The sequence below is a fragment of the Dipteris shenzhenensis genome, chromosome 1 (genome assembly GCF_047967505.1).
Source record: "Dipteris shenzhenensis isolate YYH24624 ecotype China chromosome 1, Dip_SZ_1.0, whole genome shotgun sequence".
NCBI lineage: Eukaryota > Viridiplantae > Streptophyta > Polypodiopsida > Gleicheniales > Dipteridaceae > Dipteris > Dipteris shenzhenensis.
The window spans coordinates 67,152,318-67,171,368 of NC_141596.1; the positions used below are offsets into that span (position 1 = coordinate 67,152,318).

The 19,051-nt window shown below is 41.1% G+C and overlaps 1 protein-coding gene across 2 annotated transcripts in view; it reads right to left on the minus strand.

Moving 5' to 3' along the window:
* Positions 1 to 10,512: 10,512 nt before the first annotated feature.
* Positions 10,513 to 19,051, minus strand: part of LOC147906255 (uncharacterized) — a 43,703-nt gene continuing 35,164 nt past the window's right edge. For both annotated transcript variants that reach the window (XM_087377454.1, XM_087377447.1), the window contains one exon: positions 10,513 to 11,150. The gene's annotated coding sequence lies outside the window, so the exon portion shown is untranslated. The remainder of the gene's footprint in view (positions 11,151 to 19,051) is intronic.

Below are 19,051 nucleotides of genomic sequence, written 5' to 3' on the forward strand. Positions count from 1 at the left end.
GAGGAGGCAGTACCGACAAAGGATGTGCACCAGTAGGATCCACAACACCAAGATCCACAACAGGATATACAGCAGTAGGATCCACAACAACAACAACATGAGCAGCATGTGGAAGATTCTCAAAAGGAGTCTCCATTGCAAAAAAGTCAAGAGAGAGATTCTGAGCAATAATAGAAAAGCAGATGATACTTGTAATCATTTTGTATTAATACATCAAATGTCAACTTTTTTTTTTGGTTGCAAGTCATACCTGGAGTCAGTAGCTTTGTATTATCTGAATTTTCCTATTTACAATGTCCTTGCATTGAATTTTGCTTTCGCTCCTTTGAAGTGTCTGCAATAATAAATTTTTAGCAACTACATGCAAATGTGATATGGCTGACTTTTCAAGAGAAAACGTGAAAATCAAGTATGGGCAATGACTGACTTACAATTCTAAATCTTGGTGGGTACTTTTAAGCAGTTGAAGGTATAGCATAACTTTTGTTGTACATCTATATGCACCAAAAATGAGGGGATTAGACCAAGAGGGTGTAAATTTAATTTGAACATATCAAGATTTTGTCAATAGAGGGTAGTAGTGGAAAAGGTTAGGGAACATACTCTGACCAATATGGGAGGAGAATCATATCAATTACATCCAAATTACAAAAATGAAATCACTTGGAAATGCTTTTGGTTTATGTCTTGTTATCCTTCAGCTTGAAAGATATAGCTGGATCAACTATATACACAGAGTGCTGAAAGATCCGGTGAATCTGACTCTTCAAAAAACTACAAAAAATAACTTCACTTAGCTTATGAAAAAGTGAATGATACAAAGACATAAACACAATTGACATAGAAAGATATACTTACTATAGAACTGCAAGCATGACTGTGCAAGTGACATGTTTTTTTTTCTATGCTAAAGCCATGATGCAATCTTCTGTCTAGTCCCAGGTCAGGTCATCATTCACAGTCTGGATAGCTACTCTGATCCTTGGTCCAAGTTGTAGGAGCTTCCGCTGAATTTGCGCCATCCTCACTAATGTCTGGGATTGCAAGACAGACACGGTTTCTTTGACTCTTTCCCTGAGGGACTCTTCATAGGCAACCTTACCTCTGGTCTCATGTTGGTGAAAGACCTCTATGATCTTAACTCCATCATCTTTAGGTTTCCTAGCTGGAGGTATCAACAAGATATCTCTCATTTTAAGATCATCCCAATCCTCTGCATTAAGGATCTTGTCATATCTTTTCCTAACCCTTACAAGTGTTTAGATGTCTTTCTTCATGATAGCGACCCTGTGTGCATGTGCTACTACCATCATGGTGTCCATGAAAAATTCTATAAGCCACTCTTTAGTAGTAGCAACTTCTTAGAGAGCAAGTAGTGCAGTCCTTTGCCATCTAAAGTCCACATGCCAGTTGATGCATATTGCCCTCACAGGCCTCTAGAATGGTGCCATGGGTACTACATATCCTATGGCTTTCTGAGCCTTCCTGATCTCCATCAAGATAGATTTGCTTTGGTTCACTCTTTTCTTCTTGTTCCTTGCTAGCATGTACATAGGCTTCCCCTTCTTTGAAGATTTTGATCTGGATGGAGTTGTGGCAGCCCCTGCAATGTCAAGTCCTTTTCCTTTCCTTCTAGCTGTTGCTTTGGTTCTTGCCATAGTCTATTGTGTTCTTCTCTTGGAAAAAAACCCAAACATAACAAGAAAATCAGCCACCCAAGAGTTTGCTTGAAAACGCGATATGTGCAAAAATATAGAAAAAAGGTTGAAATCACGTTTTTCAGCAAATATTTTTTTACATACTTCAACAACACACAGAATGCCGAAAATTTGCTAGAAAATGCGATATGGAGGAGAAAAACAAAGAAAAAGCTCAAATCGCGTTTTTGAGAAAATTTAGTTAAAGCCTAATCTAATGAATCAGTTCCACTATCCTCCTAAACCCTAGAATGCAGATGAGATGTGCTCAACAAAAACAACTCATAGAGTGTCTTTGAGAGAAAGCTATGGAATGGTCATTTCACCTTAACAACATGAAAAACCAATGACTGGTGATAGATTACTTACTTGGGCTTGTGTGTAGAGTTGTAGCTGGAGCTGGGGAGGTGTGAGATGAAGCTGGGGAGGTTTACAAAGGACATATATCACTTTATTACGGTGATACAATGGACGTGGATCATGCAAGAGGATGTAATTGGCAAAGGCACAAAAAATTTGGGATCAAAGAGGAGCTATTGCAAGCTCAAGAATATTAGGATGTCTACTCTCAAATGTCATCTATATAACAGTCACCTTCTCTTAAGCAACTTCATCCTCTATAGCCACAATAGTCTGGGTGGAGACTTTGAAGGTAAGATCCTACAACCTCGACAATAAAGAATGCATCGGCAATAGTTACACAAGAACCTACTCCTAAAAATGGAGTGGTGCCACTACAAGTGTCTGCAAGGGCAAGGCAATGGTAGTTCAAAGGACTTTAGATCCCCAACAAGGAATTGAATACCACTCCTTCAACCTAATGTCCAGTCCACCTCCATAACAATAGACCCGCAAGAACTTGCTCCAAAAAATGGAGTAGATCCACAAGAACATAGTACGATGGAGAATAATAGAGACTTGAAGAAAGAAATGTTGCCACCAAGGCAAGATGACCTCTCACTAACCAAGGTTCCCATCGATGTCTCAACGACACCTCTTCCAATCATTATTGAACTATGGTGAAGGCTCAAGTAACAAAGTCAATTCCTTCTCCTCCTGGCTATCAACAAGGTATGAAACCCTAATTACTTCATCAAGGTCTAGGGCCAATCAAATACATATCCACTGCCAATGTCCCAAGGCAGTGCTCCACATATGGAACAACAAGTGGTCCTACACCACCAACTCCAAGGGATGAATTTGATTGTAGGGTAAATTTGATGACATCAAAATGGGTCTGGATGAGATCTTGTGATCCTCAAAGATTTTTTTCCACCTTCATTTACTAACCCATCATAGCTAACTCTAAATCTTCCTCCTCTTTTTCCTTATTCTTATTCTTTTTCCTTTTGCTTCTTAGCACTAGAGCCCACTTAACCATTTTAGCCTCCCATTATAATATCACTCTAAGATGCTATAAACTTCTTTAGCCATAATCCTCATTTTAGGACTTTGTATGCTGTATTATTAGACTCCTCTAGATTTGATGACTTAGACAAATAGAGCTCCAGATCATACACAACCTTATTGGGCTCAAAAAAACTTCCTAGTGAGCCCCTTAATGCCATGTAATCCATAAAATGGATGTAGAAAGAAATAGTTTGATAAGTGATTCCTTCTGCTTCAGCTCTTGGCTGACTTTGCAGTCATCTTCTTTCCTTCCCTCAACCTAAACTAGGGCTACAATATCGTTTGTGCTTTGGTCTTGGCCATACGTTATGATCTTATGACCACCTTGGCATAATCATTATGCCTACTTGTGGTGCATAGCTTTGTTGTCTCATCCTGTTTGCAGCATTTCTAGCTACTTCTTCCATAGTTAGCATTTGCTTTTGTGGTGCCCTTCCTTCCCATGATAGTAGCATGCCATTTTTTTCGTCCATGTTCTTTTGCCTTGATAGGTGTTCTTTGGTCCTTGTGCCACCTGATTAACGTTGGACACTTAATTCTCCTTATTGTACCAACTGTCTTTGATGTGACTTGGGTGATTGCAAATTTTGTAAAATCGTCCTGACCAACACTCCTTGGTTGTGTGGCCATTCGTTTTGCATTTATGGTAGACTTCTCCCTTCTCCCGAGTTCCTCAAATACCCATTTTCTTGAGCATATTTGGGGTCCTTCTTAGCCTTCTTCTCCTCTTTGGGCTCTTTGTCTTCATCGCTCTTTCATTCTTGGACGAGCAGTTTCTTCCTTCTTTGGGGCTCTATGTTCCCCTTTTCTAACGTAATTGTTCTATTAAGCAATCCTCATACGCCCTTATCTAGTCCATTGTTTCCATGTTGTGCAAATCGGGTCCCAAATCCAAGCCATTCATCAACCATGACCTCGATGTCATTCCGTCTTGCACATTGTGCAGCTAATTCATGAGCATCTGCATCCTACCATTTCTACATGTGAAACAGAATACAAGGCCATTTTTACAACTACTATGGAGGCAATCTGGCTTTGCCAACTTCTGATACACATCTTTGACATTTCATTGGTGGAGATCATTCAGCTTAAGTAATGCATCCTTTTTCATCCCCTTCCCTTCCCCCTTTCCCCTCATCCCCTCCCATCCTCTCTCATCCCAAATCCCCTCATTCTCTCCCCCCTTCTAAATGTCTCCCTTCCCCATCCCCTCTTGTGTAATCTCTTGATAAATAATTTCCATCTTATCACCTCTCATACTCTTTTCCTATTTCCCTTTCCTCTAGTGTTCCCTTTCTCTCATAACTTCCCATTTCCCATTCCCCCCATCTCTTTTCCAATTCCCCCTCTTAGTTTATTTGCCCCATTCATCCCATCTCTCATTGCCTCCCATTTCCTCTTTCCTCTAATGGGATGTGATTTGTTATCTGCACGTGAGTCCAAATTTGTTTTATACTTGCCTAGATGGAAGGGAGATTTGATATTTTAACATCTTATGCAAGGACAATTTTCACTTACTTAAAAGGGGAACTATAATACCACAAAAAGGAAAGCTTTGGACATTGCATAGCGTATAGAAGTGTAGGCATTATTTGGTCACCAATCCTTTTGTAATCTATGTGGACCATTAGGCTCTCCTTTACCTAATTAACAAGACCCTAATTCAAGGAAGATTGATTAAAAATGGATGCTACTTCTATAAGAATTCATTTTTACTATCATCCATATTTGACTGACTATTTGTCACAAATGGGATAATAAATCCCTTTGAACAACATCCTAAATAAGAGTAATCACGTGATCACCCTATATCTTTCAACTATAAGTTTTTCCCAAGGAAATGATTAAGTATACCATAGATATGGGTGTGCCCACATGGGGTGGTCATGTAGTATATGCATTGGAAATGTTATTGCATTGCAAAGGCACATAGTATTCCATGAAATGAAATAGGAACTTGTGTTATGGTTTGAAAAAGCAATGTGTTTGGGTTAGGCTCAATCAATTTGTATACCATTGCAAAGATGTTGAATGATTAGTGGTCAAACTTGCAAACATGAATTGAATGTTTTCAAAGAAGTTTTGGATAAGTAAGAGCTATTTAAAAGCATTAATTTCATTTCATCTATGGTCATAATAATGTTTTTGTTATTCCTATGACAAGTTAATGATTATGTGCCCACCGCCAACTTTAGATTAATATGATTGATCTTATGATTCATGGACCAATTTGAAGCTTTAGCAATTATTTTTAAAAGTTAACAATCCTACTCAACTTTTTGGGAAAATACAATTAATTAGTCTGCCCACCTTCAAAACGTAGAGCCTCATTAAAGTAACATAAAAACTAAGATCCATTATATTAACATGCAATTAACATAAGCTAAGGTCCATATTAGCGTTGTGATCAATATGGTGATAAAGCACTAAATTGTTTGTGTAGAGATGACTAAGAGTGTAGGGATTTGGACAGAAGCACTTGGTTTTAACTACGTTATATGTTATGAAGTATCCATGATAGCCATAGTATTGTGGAATAGGGAGAAGCATATTCAAAGGGGTCATAATAGAACAACATGAAGGGAATCATTGTAGTTAATAAAGGTATCTTCTCCACAACATGGACATTTGGTTTTTTACTAAGTAGTACGCTATGAAGTATCCATGAGAGCCATAAAGTTGTGAAATAACGAGAAGCATATTCAAATGGTTCATAACAAAACAACATGAAAAGAATCATGTTACCTCATAAAGGTGTCTTCTCCACAACATGGTCATGCAATGTGTCACCCCGATGAACAGGGTGGGGAAAAGAATATCAACATCTGGTGAAAGAGCACATAGATATCCCTTGTAAATTCTATTCAAACATGAGACATGCCTTTGTTAGAATTCATTCGCTACTTCAAAAGATTTGCTCTAGTAGCAACCCAAGATGCACATGTTCTTACCAAGTATATCATCATTGGTGTTTTGGAATGAGGAGTGCCAGGTCCTAGCAAGAGTGTCAACACTACAGAAGCAAACGTCTAACGCACGAGCTAGAAGGATCCAAAGGTATACAGCTTGGTGTGTGGCACTCATGGAGCATGGCCAAGTTGCAATAGAAGATCAAGGGCAAAAACGACAAGCAACGCTCTAAGAACCCGATTGGTATAGCAAAACTCTAGTGCCACTAGGAGGAATCCATGCCATAGCAACCTAAGGGGTAACATTGAATAACATAATGCAAATGTTGACTTATTACATCAAAAAGTAATATGAAATCATGGACCCAATGATGGATCCACGTCATTAACTCCCCTTTCAAGACTACCTTCTAAGTGGGGTGGGTCTTTGGAGCCTCTTGCAATCAAGGAGTTATGTACAAAAAAGGGGGAAGTCTGCAAAGTTAGGTAGTTGAGCTTAATTGGGGGAGTGCTCCTGGCTACCACTTCATCAACATTGCTCACCTACCATAATGTTGGTATTTTTTGAGCCTATTCAAGCATGCTTGGTCCTACTGAGCCTGTCCGAGTCCATCGATCCTGTAGCTCTAGGAGCAACCTTGTCGATCGAATGAGTCTTATATATCTCGGCCCTATTGGTCCTATTGACCCTATTGCTCTAGGCCTACAATCTTGGGGTTTTTGGATTGCCACCTGGCAAACCAAAAGGCACTAACCTAACCTAATGGACTACTAACTAAACTACTCCTATCACATAGGGTTTAACTAGCTAGTAACTAGATTATCACAAATCCACAAAGCCAAATTATCCATTCTCTCGGATCCTACCACATCAACCACGTTCTCATGTCCTACCATGTCATCCTATGCATCCACACTTTTAGATCTACCCGTGTGGTCCTATCAAACTAAGTCTATTCAGCCCCATCTTGTCCAGTCCTACTATTCCTATCCCTCTATCCTCTAGCCAAAATCGGACCTCCAATTCCTATGAATTCTTTGGCCTATTACATGGGCTTGAATTTCTAACATAAGATTTAGTGTAGCCCAATAACTAACAAGGCTCATGATTTACGTTAGCAACTTGGACTCTAGGCTATGAAGGTGATGGTCAGTGGTTTGATTGATTCCTAGCCATGATGTGTAGGTTAAGTTTTACTACTTAAATTCAATTTTTTAATTTTATTTTATCTTTTTTATCATTGTCATACGCAATGACTAAGGTGTCCTACCTGGTTATTTACTTCATATGCCTTTGCTCCCGTATTACTATCATTTCCACTTTACACTTGACAACCCTTTCATAACCTTCATTGTTCATAACATTATCGGATGAATCCTTATCAATTCATACTTCCTTTTAATCTATATCCATTATCACCAACCCCTTGTTTAGCCTCTACATAGATGAGCTTGAGACCTTTATCTTGGGAAGGCTTGGTTGTTCTCTAGCTAGATCCTTGCTCCACATGCTCCTGTACACAGACGACATGGTCTTACTCTCTTCCTTAGTAGCTGAGGGCTTCTAGTGACGATTAGATGCACTTCATACCTTCTGTGAGACACATGACTTGAAGGTCAACCTGAGTAAAACAAAGCTAATGATCTTCAACACGTCTCAAGCAACCATACACATTGAGCATTTCACTTTGGATGCATTGTTGGTGGAGGTGGTTGCATCCTACACATACTTGGGAGTCTTCATCCCACCAATCTTCACGATGCAACCATCATTATAGGTCCAATTGAACAGGGAGTATGCTACTCTGAGCGGCAGTGCATTCATTCTCACGTCTAGGACCCTCGAACCAAAACCTCTCTTTGATTCTTTGGTCCGACCAACAAGTATGTATGGTAGCCCTTGTTGAGGGCTAGACCAATTAGAGACAGATTGGGCTCGATTTGAGAGGCTTCAAGTTCTCATCTTTATCCATGATTCGTAGTAAGCCTTCAGCCCCACATCACATAGTCTTGGTTGAAAAAAGAAAATTACAAAAAGGAAAACAACTACTTCTTGAACTAGCATTAAAGAGCAATTTGCAAAGCTCTATGGGCCAACACTCCTTATGTTGAAACCAAAAGCATTGCAAGACTTCCAGTGGCTCCGTTTTCTCTATTTGCAAGAAGTTGCTTAGCATTTTCATATGGTGATTCACCCTTCTCTCGACCATGGAAAAGCATTAAGTTATAAGAGCAAAACCAAAAAAATTGATGCTATATCAAGGCCAATGGTATGTTAAGGAGACAATGGATTTTGATCCACCATCAAGCCCACCTCACTACCATTGTCTTCCTAAAGAACCCAAATTGGAAATATAAAGTTGGACATTTAATGGTCTTATACTAAATACACCCATATACACACAAACCCTATGGTGGAAGTGTGAAATGGACCCCGATTCATCATGTAGAGCGTAATGAAAGAGTTTGGAGTATGTGTTGCTACCCTATAATTCTTGCCAAATAGTCCAACAAAGGGCAAATGTCCATATACACAAAGACCCCAGTTGGAAGGGTCAATGGACCTATCTCATCATGGAGCATAGTGGGACATAAACTCCCGAGAACTAAAAGTAGGGACCTCTTCGTGGTGCACTTGAACCAATGAAACCAACCAATCTAATGGGAAAATAAAGGTGGTCTAAGCCCAAGGGCTTTACAGCCTCACAATATCTTTTAGCTAGCTAGAGTCCTAAGCCTAAAGCATTGTGAACCTCACAATATCTTTTAGCTAGCCGCACGCCTAACCCCATTGTGTGTTGGCCCTATCCAAGCATAAAGTATGAAGGCCAATCCACGAAAAGGCTTCTCACAAGAGTTGCATGAACGGCACCATAGTTCCAATTTTCACATAAGACTATCCCCTAGACATTTTCATAATAAAGTCCATGATCATGTAGATTATTCCGACACTTCTTAACTTGATTTGATGATCATGATCATGTTTCACTCACAATGTAAAAGATGACTACAAATCCGACACTTCTTAACATGATTTGATGATCATGACCATGTTTCACTCACTTCAAATATTTAAGAGACCAATTCAACTTGTCATAGTCCACAAGCAAGGAAGAAATTTGGGCGGGCATGCCATGCCCTTCTTTGAGATGGCCAATTCCAATTTAGGAGGAGACGTAAAAAATATACAAAGAACAATGTTCTCTTATTACCAATCCAAAAGCGTTACATTTAGATCTAGAAGAGCACTAAAACCTGATATAAAGTAGATACGAGCCCTCCATAGGGCTAAAAGCAAGCATGACTACGGACAGCATTGAGTGTATGGCAATCCCATCAAAACAAAAGTCGCGTATTTCGGCTCGTCTATTGAGATCCCAAGAAAGTACAAATAAAAATTGCTTTGTTGGCCTTACAAGGGATGAAATAATTTCCCTTGAAGTGCAGTACGCACCATTCCTATTGTGAGATACAAAGCTACCTAGGCATAGTCCCCAAAGTATACATACCCTTAAGGGAAAATTCCAAATCCCTTAAGAATGAATTACAAATGCGACGTTAGTCTATGAAGTAGATGGCAAGCCCTCTCCCATAGAGGAAGTTCTCCAGGAACGTGTAAAGATTGTTTAATAAGATCAATGTAACCACTAAAAGAGACCTCCATCCTCGTTTAAAGAACACGACTTAGAAAGAATAATGAGTACAAGAGTGTATACTTATCTGCATAATTTCTCTAAAGACAATCAAGAGCAAATTGACTCTAAAGCATGGCATAAATCTTGTTGCATGGCATAAAATACTTGTTGCCATTAAATTAGTACACCATATCTACATCTATGTTGACAATCAAGATCTCTGTATTTTAATCAACCAACCGTTTGAAATACACGATGCATCTCTAAATGGCTCTTTTGTTGATGGAACCTGATTTTAATGTAGTACTATTATCAGACTCAATGTGACCCTAGTACTATTCTGTTCACTTCTATACAAAAGAATGCTGAAATCCTCCTTTGCAAGTTACAAGCTCAGCTCTTTGTCTGGGCAGAGATTTTCCCCACCATGTTCATGGCACTGGCCTCTAATGTCATCTCCCATATTGTTGCATGTAGGGACAAATAATTACCACCACTAGACTTTTTAGCTGCTTGAAACAGTGCTCCTACTTGTAACGAGACACCTAATCTTTGAGATCCAATGCTATGATGCCTGACATGTGGAACGCTTTAGCAGCAGGCTTTCAACGAACACCATCAGATAAAGGGACATCAACTTGCAACAGTTGGCAACAATAGGGTCCACATCCATCAGAAAGTCTAAATAGATTAGCCTGACACAGCTACAGGCCTTGCTACCTCAGAAGAGGTCCATGCATAGCTTTACATTCTGTATAGCTTACAAAGGGGGTACTAATCCTCAGTCCTGGTAAGCTAAGCTACCAACCAACACAAGCTAGCCCTGCATATAACAAGGCTTTCCTGGAAATTTGAGTAGCACGTATAGGTACAACACTGCTCCAAAACAGGTACATTGGGAAAGGAGGACAAAGTTTCAGCGTTGCAATTCTCTGGAAATCAAAATCCATTGCTAAGCAAAGTACAATATTTGCAATCATATACTACTTCTGCTATAAGGACCAACTTATACACAGATGCTGGCATGTGACTTCAAAAAGAATGAATATTAGTGAATGAATTTTAACCTTCATTTCCAGAAGGTAAATTTACAATCCCCATTCCAATATGTTTCCAACGTTTTATAACAGAAGACGTGAATTTTAACACCATATCAATATCCAGTGTCAGCTGTCAATGCCAGACGTGAGGATTCTAGCCCCATCAGATCCACCCATTCCTGTCCATCTCCACATCTTGTAAAGTAATATGCAGCATTGTAATGAAAAATAAGAAAAATAGATCAAACCCAATCAATCACAGCCATCCATGCAATTCTGAAGGTGCTTTTCACTACGAGCGACAGTTTACTTTAATGATAATTGAAAAGCATTGTCATAAAAGAGCATGACTAAAGATACCAATAATAGGTCTCCCCGATTTTGAGGACTGATGGGTGGAGGATGCACAATGAAAAGGCAGCTTCAAGGGTCACGGGAATCATGTATGTCTACCTAAGTCTGCAACATAAATCAAGGGCAACCTGTCATTTACAAATTGAGACCCAAGCATGAAGCAAGGTGTATCCAGCAAGAAGATTGTTAAGAATCCTGAGAAGCAACGAATTCCCACAATTAGAGCATCTGATGCAAAAAGGCAAACAAATTCATTACAGTACATTCATATCAAACAAAGTGGAATCACATGGCAGCAAGATGCACTCGTTATGGTGGCGATAAACAAGAAACCCTGCTTTGTGACATACACAACGTCCAGCAGGGAGATGTACCAAGCATTAGAGGTGTTTGGCTTGAAAGAGAAGCTAGGTAAGGTCATACAGAACATTAGAGGTGTCCTGGTTTGAGGTGGATATCGTACATGACTCAAACCCCTGTAACATTGTAGAGGGTTTTTCCCCAGGGAGGAGGGGGCACAGGAAAATATATATAGCATGCATGTCTACTACTCATGCGTAAGAGACATTCCCTCGCGCACGCGCGCACACACACACACACACAAACACACACAGTTTGTTTTTGGGGGTGAAATCCATGTATTTCTATCTTACAATGAAGCAGTTCCCAAAGAGGAAACTTGCAATTACAAACATCAAAAGATATCAATATAAGACAAGTAGACAGAGGAATCTGACGAGCAACACACACACACACACACACACATAGATATATATAGAGAGAGAGGAGAAATAGAGACACATAATCACACAAGCACACACGCACACAAACTCTCCACTTGATACACAAGCATGTATTTACACATGCATGCGTGTGCATGTGTGCAAATGCATGCCTACATGTTGTCATGCACATGTATATGTATGTGTATGCATATGTATATATTACCTCTATAAGACAGAAAGAGAGAGAGAGAGAGAGAGAGAGAGAGAGTTTTGAAAATCTTGGAAAGACCAAAGGGTCTATGAGACTGAAGAGAACCGGATACAAAAAAAGCTAGGGGGAAGCCACTAAAGTGGGCATCCACACCCAAGGATGATGTCTGAGACAGAATAACAAATAGAGAAATACACCATGGTGTCTCTACAAAAGGTACACATTAACAGTCTACATGATTTTATATATATATATATATATATATATATATATATATATATACACCTGGATCAATCCAAGAACATTCTCAAACTCATCCTTTAAAGACACAACGTAGTGCAGTTTAATCTCATGATAGTCACTCATAAGATTGAAAACCATAAACTCCATCATGCATAGCAGGGACTAGCTACTATGACATCCCCACTGACGTCATCAGCACCCAACAATCGGTGTAGACCATAGTATAAAAATATGCTCTCACACATACAAATCCACACACTGACACATACTTGAGCATCCATTTATACAAAGTCTTCGTACTGAGTTTTTGTCGGCACTCCGGAGGTGAAGGGCAGCCTCAGCCATGACAAAGGCTAGCACTAAAGGAGAAGGCTAATCAAAAAGTAGTCCACTTCATTCATGCTTGTGAAGTCTAAACGATTTCATTTTAGTCTCTCCCAAATGAGCATCTAAATCTAGCTGATAGGGCAATGCACCATTTAAGATGGAAAGAATTATTGCGATACCAGCAGGCCGCAACATGGACGAAAACTTCACAAGGTGAAATTTGCATTTCCTCCAACTTCTTACAAAAGATAGCCCACAAATGTTTCCAACAGCTAAAGACCAATGCAAAAAACACTAAGTAATAGTTGGTATGGGAGGGTAAAAAGCCAATAAACCATAGAGTTTATCAACAAAATAAAAAGGGATCACAGAATAGCATTAGGACTAATATGGCAGAAGCATATACCTAGATGAATCCAGGAACATTCCCAAACTCATGCTCTGAAAACACAACATAGTGCACTTTCAATCTCATGATAGTCACTCATAAGATTAAAAACCATAAAATCCATCATGCATAGCAAGGACTAGCTACTATGACATCCCCACTGATGTCATCAATGCCCAACAGTGGATGTAGACCATAGTATAAAAATATGCTCTCAATTGTACAAATCCACACACCAACACATGCTTGAGCATCCATTTATACAAAGTCTTCGTACTAAGTTTCTGTCGGCACTCCGCACGTGAAGGCCATGACGAAGGCTAGCACTAAAGGAGAAAGCTAATCAAAAAGTAGTCCAAAATCTCTTCATTCATGCTTGTGACGTCTAAACGATTTCATTTTAGTCTCTCCCAAATGAGCATATAAATCTCGTTGATAGGGCAACGCACCATTTAAGATGGAAAGAATTATCGCAATACCAACAGGCCGCAACATGGACGAACACTTCACAAGGTGAAATTTGCATGTCCACTAATATGGCAAAAGCATATACCTAGATGAATCCACGAACATTCCCAAACTCATCCTCTAAAAACACAACATAGTGCAATTTCAATCTCATGATAGTCACTCATAAGATTGAAAACCATAGATATATGTGTGTGTGTGTGTGTGTGTGTGTGTGTGTGTGTGTGTGTGTGTGTGTGGGCAAGGCTTGACAGATGGTATTTGTTTTACCCACAACAATTTGCAGATTTTAGCCCTCATCTCCTTATAGATTTCTCATTGGGCTTGTCAGATCATGCCCCATTGTGGATGAATTTGCAGCTTGGCATGCCTCTGGATGATTTGCCACCCCTTTCCAGTAGATTATTGCATGTTAATCAGGCTTATTTCCGACATCACTATTTTCAGCAAATGATCAGACTTGCAATTCATTTCTTGCCTTTGCATGCCCATGCTTGGGACAGTTTTGTCTCTCGTATGCAGAATGTCATTAGGGAGTATGGCAACTGGCATATGACTGAATGGAGGAATGAGGTTAAATGGGCAAAAAGGACAGCACAATTGACTGAATTTTCTCAGTTGAGGCCTCTCTCTGATTCAGAAAACGATTCCCTTTCACATGCTCAGATTAAATTGAATGTTCATGATCAGAGGAAATTGCACAAATGGCATATTAGGACAAGAATGAAGCCCCTCATGGATAAGGGCTGCTCATCAAAAGCCTTTTTCCAGAGCTTGCATGCTACTCGACAGAAAAACTCATGTCTAAGGGTAAGGAAGCTCGATGGCTCTTGGACGCACTCTTTCTCTGATCTCCAAGATGAATGCCAAAATTATTTCCAGCTCCTCGTTCCCCATCAAATCAAATGACTGATGCTAGGACTGAATTTCTCCAATATGTTTCTGGAATAGTGGAAATGGATGATGCTCTTATCTTGGAGAGACCTTTTACTGACACAGAACTTGATAATGCATTGTTCCACCTCAGCAAATACAAGTCCCCTGGCTAGGATGGCCTTATGGTGGAATTTTATATTTCTCTTTGGAAAGATTTGAAAGATGTCCTCTTGCAAATGATCAATGTTGCCTGGCAAGAAAATCAGTTGCCGCACTCTTGGAAGCATGGCATAGTCAAACTTGTGCCCAAAAAACATCTGTGTGACCATATGTCAGATTGGAGGCCTATTACTTTGATGCCTGTAGTTTACGAACTCATTGCCAAAATGATTGTGCATAGGCTTCACAGGATACTGGATGCGGGACTTCATCCTCATCAGTATGGATTTGTGCCGCGAAGACAAATCCATGACAATATATCCAATGCCTTGACTGCAATTGAATATGCTAAGTATTCGCATCAAGATGTGCTCATATTGCAGGTGGATATTGCTAAGGCATTTGACACTGTTCAATGGGATTTTATCTCTCAAATCATGACAAAGTTGGGCTTTGGTCCAAGATAGCAAATGCAGTTTACTGGCTTTATTCTGGCTCTACTTCTCAGTGCATTCTTGGGGGTCATCTGTCTCGGTCATGGACATTGGGTCGATCAGTTAGACAGGGCTGCCCTCTTAGTGCTCTCTTCTATGCCATTGCGACCCATCCCCTTTTAATGTATCTTGATCATCTTACAAACACAGGACAGATGACTGGTCTTAAAATCCCTGGGGCTGCATCTTTTTTGGCACAGCATATGCTGATGATTCCTTTTTTATGCCACAGAATTCTCCCCGGGAAGTTCACATGCTTATGACCACTCTCTCATTGTATGGTTTGGCAGCGGGATTGCATGTCAATTTTGACAAATCTAGATTACTTCCCCTGAAACAATGTGACTGGCATTTTATTCTTTGGCCAGGTCAGGTGGTGCATTCCAAAGATGTAGTCAGGCATTTGGGATATCCCATAGGATGGCACATCACCAGGAAGCAGCAGCTAAAATGGATCTTCCAAAGACTTCAACATAAACTGGAATACTGGAAGATTTCTACTTGGCCTCTTCATGTCAGGCTCAGAATAGTACAGTCCATTGTAATGTCCTATGTCCAGTTCTATTTGCCTTTGCTGCATTGGTCCTCCAGGGATATTTCAGCCTTTATGTCTCAAGCTATGGAGATGTTATGGAGGACAAAAACTGCTGTGAAAGCATTTAGACTGATGAAGATGGAAATGGTGTGCTCTCCTAGGATGCATGGTGGACTTAATGTCCTCAATATAAGATATCATGTACTTGCAAGGAAGGCGACTATGCTGCATACTTTTTTCCGTCAACAACAGCCATGGACTTGTATGCTAGCATCCATGTGTGTCAACATGAGGACTTGTGCTTATGGTCATTGGACTACTGATCACTGGGAGGTTGTCATTGGGAGATTTGTAGGGAAGAAACCTGGCTGTTCTTTCTCTACTGCTCTGATACTTGACTGGAAACAAGTACTTTCTAAGGTCAAATGGGCTCCTGATAATTGCTCGAGGACAAACTCAATGAGGAAAGAAAGTACTCATTGGAGTGCCATCTTTGACATTCCACTCGCTTTACAGGAAACTGTTCGAGCATACAATCTCATGAAATTGGGAATTAGATACATACATGATGTCGTAGGTGATCACGGCTATGTTTTATCTTTTCCTCAGGCCACTGCTTCCTATGCATTGGGAATGCATCATAGGTCTATATGGAAGAAAATTGCTGATTTGTTACATCCTTTTCTACCTGTTCCTCCTGTGGCTGACACAGACAAGCTCACGGATTGGCAATTGCAACCCTCTAGCTACATGCACTCATCCTGTTCCTCTTCCTGCCTCAACCTCCATCAAAGCCTATAGGCTTCTTCAGCCTGTTCCATGGATTCAGCAATATGCTAATTCTCTATGGCATATAAGGAAGCCCCTCTCATGGTGGCGGAAGAATCTCGGGATGTTATGGAAATGTAAAATGCCATTGAAACAAATACTTTTTCTTTGGAGATGTATGACACGCACATTGTCAATGGGGGTCACACTTGCTAAACGTCGCATTGCACCATCCACATGTTTAAGATGTCAGGCTCCTTCAGAGACTGTTCTTCATTTGCTTTGGCACTGCCCTTGTTCTAGGATCCTCCTCAGGAGAATTTCAGATCATCTTCGGCTCCGTTTCCCGAGTCACAGATGTGGGAAACATAGTTGCACAAAACGCCCGTTTCGTGGACAGAAACGGAAACGACGAAACGAAAACGGCGTTTCGTCAAGAAACGCTGTTTCGTAAACCTTGTTTTTTCCCTAAACCCTAAAAATGGGATTTCGGCCGCCTCTCTTCGTCTTTCGTCGCCTCCCGCCCATTCCACTCCTCTTGTGCATCCTTGCTGCTCTCTCCACCTTCTTCAAGCTCTCTCCATCCCTCCATCCTTGATTCCTTTGCTCTTGGACCTACCGTCACCTCCATCCTTCTCTGAGCTCTCTCCATCCTCTTCGTCCTTTGCTCCATCTTCTCCATCCTGCAAGCTACAGCCTGCAGCTTGGCAGCCTGCTCTCCTGACTCCATCCCTCCATCCTTCTTCTCTCCATCCTCTCTTTAATCTTACCTTCTACCTCTCCATCCTCCTCCTCTCCATCCTCCTTCACTTCTACCTCTCCATCCTCTCCATCCTCTTTTACCTCTATCTCTCCATCCTCCTTCTACGGTCTGCCTCCCATCCTTTCTCACGAGTCACTTGTGACCTCTCCATCCTCCTTCTCACCTCTCCATCCTCCTCAATGCCGAGAGATGCTTATTGGGTCCATGTCTCCCTCCTGGATAGTTATAAAGGAGGCGGTGGCTCCAAGAAGTGGAGATGCAACTATTGCGGCATAAGCAAAACGAGGTCTGTCACACGGGTGAAAGACCATCTAGCAGGTGTTCCCAGCAAGGATGTAGGACCTTGTGAGTTCGTGCCTACTGCAGTGAAAGGTGGCCTAACAGAATGGAAGCGTGTGCGTATGGCAGCCTTGGCTGCAAAAAGTGGAGGACAAGGGCTGCAAGATGAAGAAGAGGCTGCTAACACTGAGCCATTGGATGATGCCAGCACATTGGGTTCTGCAAAGAGAAGTAGAGGGGCATCAACTACATCGAGCGCGGGTCCTAGTGCCACAAGAACACCCTTGCCACATGGATCAATTAGTGTGGATGCTAGTGCGGGGAAAAGAGGATCACTGCAAAGGTCTAGCATTCAAGCACGCTTGCAAAAGCAAGCAGTGAAGGAGGCCACTAGTGAGCTCACAAAGCTCTTCATACAGTGTGCAATACCCTTTCATGTGGCGAAGACTACACGATGGAGGAAGGCCATGAGAGCCGTAAGCCGCATTGGGTATGAATGGGAAGGGCCTACATATGAGGCCTTGCGGACAAGAGAGCTAAGAAGAGAGAGGGAATGTGAGGAAGACCAAATGAAGCCCTTGAAAGAGACTTGGAAAAAATATGGATGCACACTCTTATGCGATGGATGGTCAGATGCACGCAAGAGGAATGTGTACAATATTTTAGTGTCTTCTTGCAAGGGAACCATGTTCTTGAGAGCCATAGACGCTTCCACTGCAGGTACAGTGATTACAGGGCTGTATATTTGGGAGCATTTACGGGCAGCCATTATGGAGATAGGTGTTGAGTATGTGGTGCAGGTGGTGACGGATAATGGCAGCAATTGTGTGTCAATGGGTGCCATGTTAGAAGATGGGTTCCCTAAGATTGTGTGGACACCCTCTGCCTCACATTGCCTTGATCTTTTGATCGAGGACCTAGGGAAGATACCTTGGATTGATGTCATCTTCTCCACAGCCCGCAGTATCGTGAAGTTTGTCACGAAGAGACCCAAAGTCCTCAGCATCTATCGGGCTTACAGTGACCTTGAGCTATTGAAACCTCCAGCCACAAGGTTTGCTTACATGTTCATAGTGGTGGAGAGGCTTGTGCGAGTGCGCCAGGGCTTGTTGCGCACGGTTGTGTCTCGGGAGTGGGGAGATTGGGATGATAGAGGCCAAGCAAAGTCTATCAAATTTTTTCGCATGATCATGGATGAGTCTTGGTGGAATCAGGCGGAGGCATTAATCAAATCGATTAATCCTATCTACACGGTGCTTCGCATCACAGACATGGAGGGAAGCACATTAGGGCTCTTGTACGAGTTTATGGACAAGATTGGAGAGACCCTCAACAGAAACACTTCCCTATCGCCTGATAAGTAAGACTTTTTACTTTTGTAATATGTATAATTATTGCAGTTACTAAATGGCAATTTGTTATCATGAAGCCTGGAATTTTCAGATATATATTATGTATGTACTATTATCTATAGTCTATGAATTTTGCATGAATAATGCATTCTAATTTCTTGTGGCATGATTTAGGGTTGAGTCCATCCGTGCTATATGGAATAAGCGGTGGAATTGGTTCCACCGCCCAATCCATGCGGTGGCACATGTATTGCATCCGCTCTGGCTCAGTCAAGAGCAATATGAGAATGACGAGTTGGAGGCGGGGATGCAACAGTATCTACAAAATTGGACGGGTGGTGACTTGGAGATGCAACGAAGACTGGAGGATGAACTTCTATTGTTCCGCAATCACAGCCTCTCCTTTGGTCGACCTACG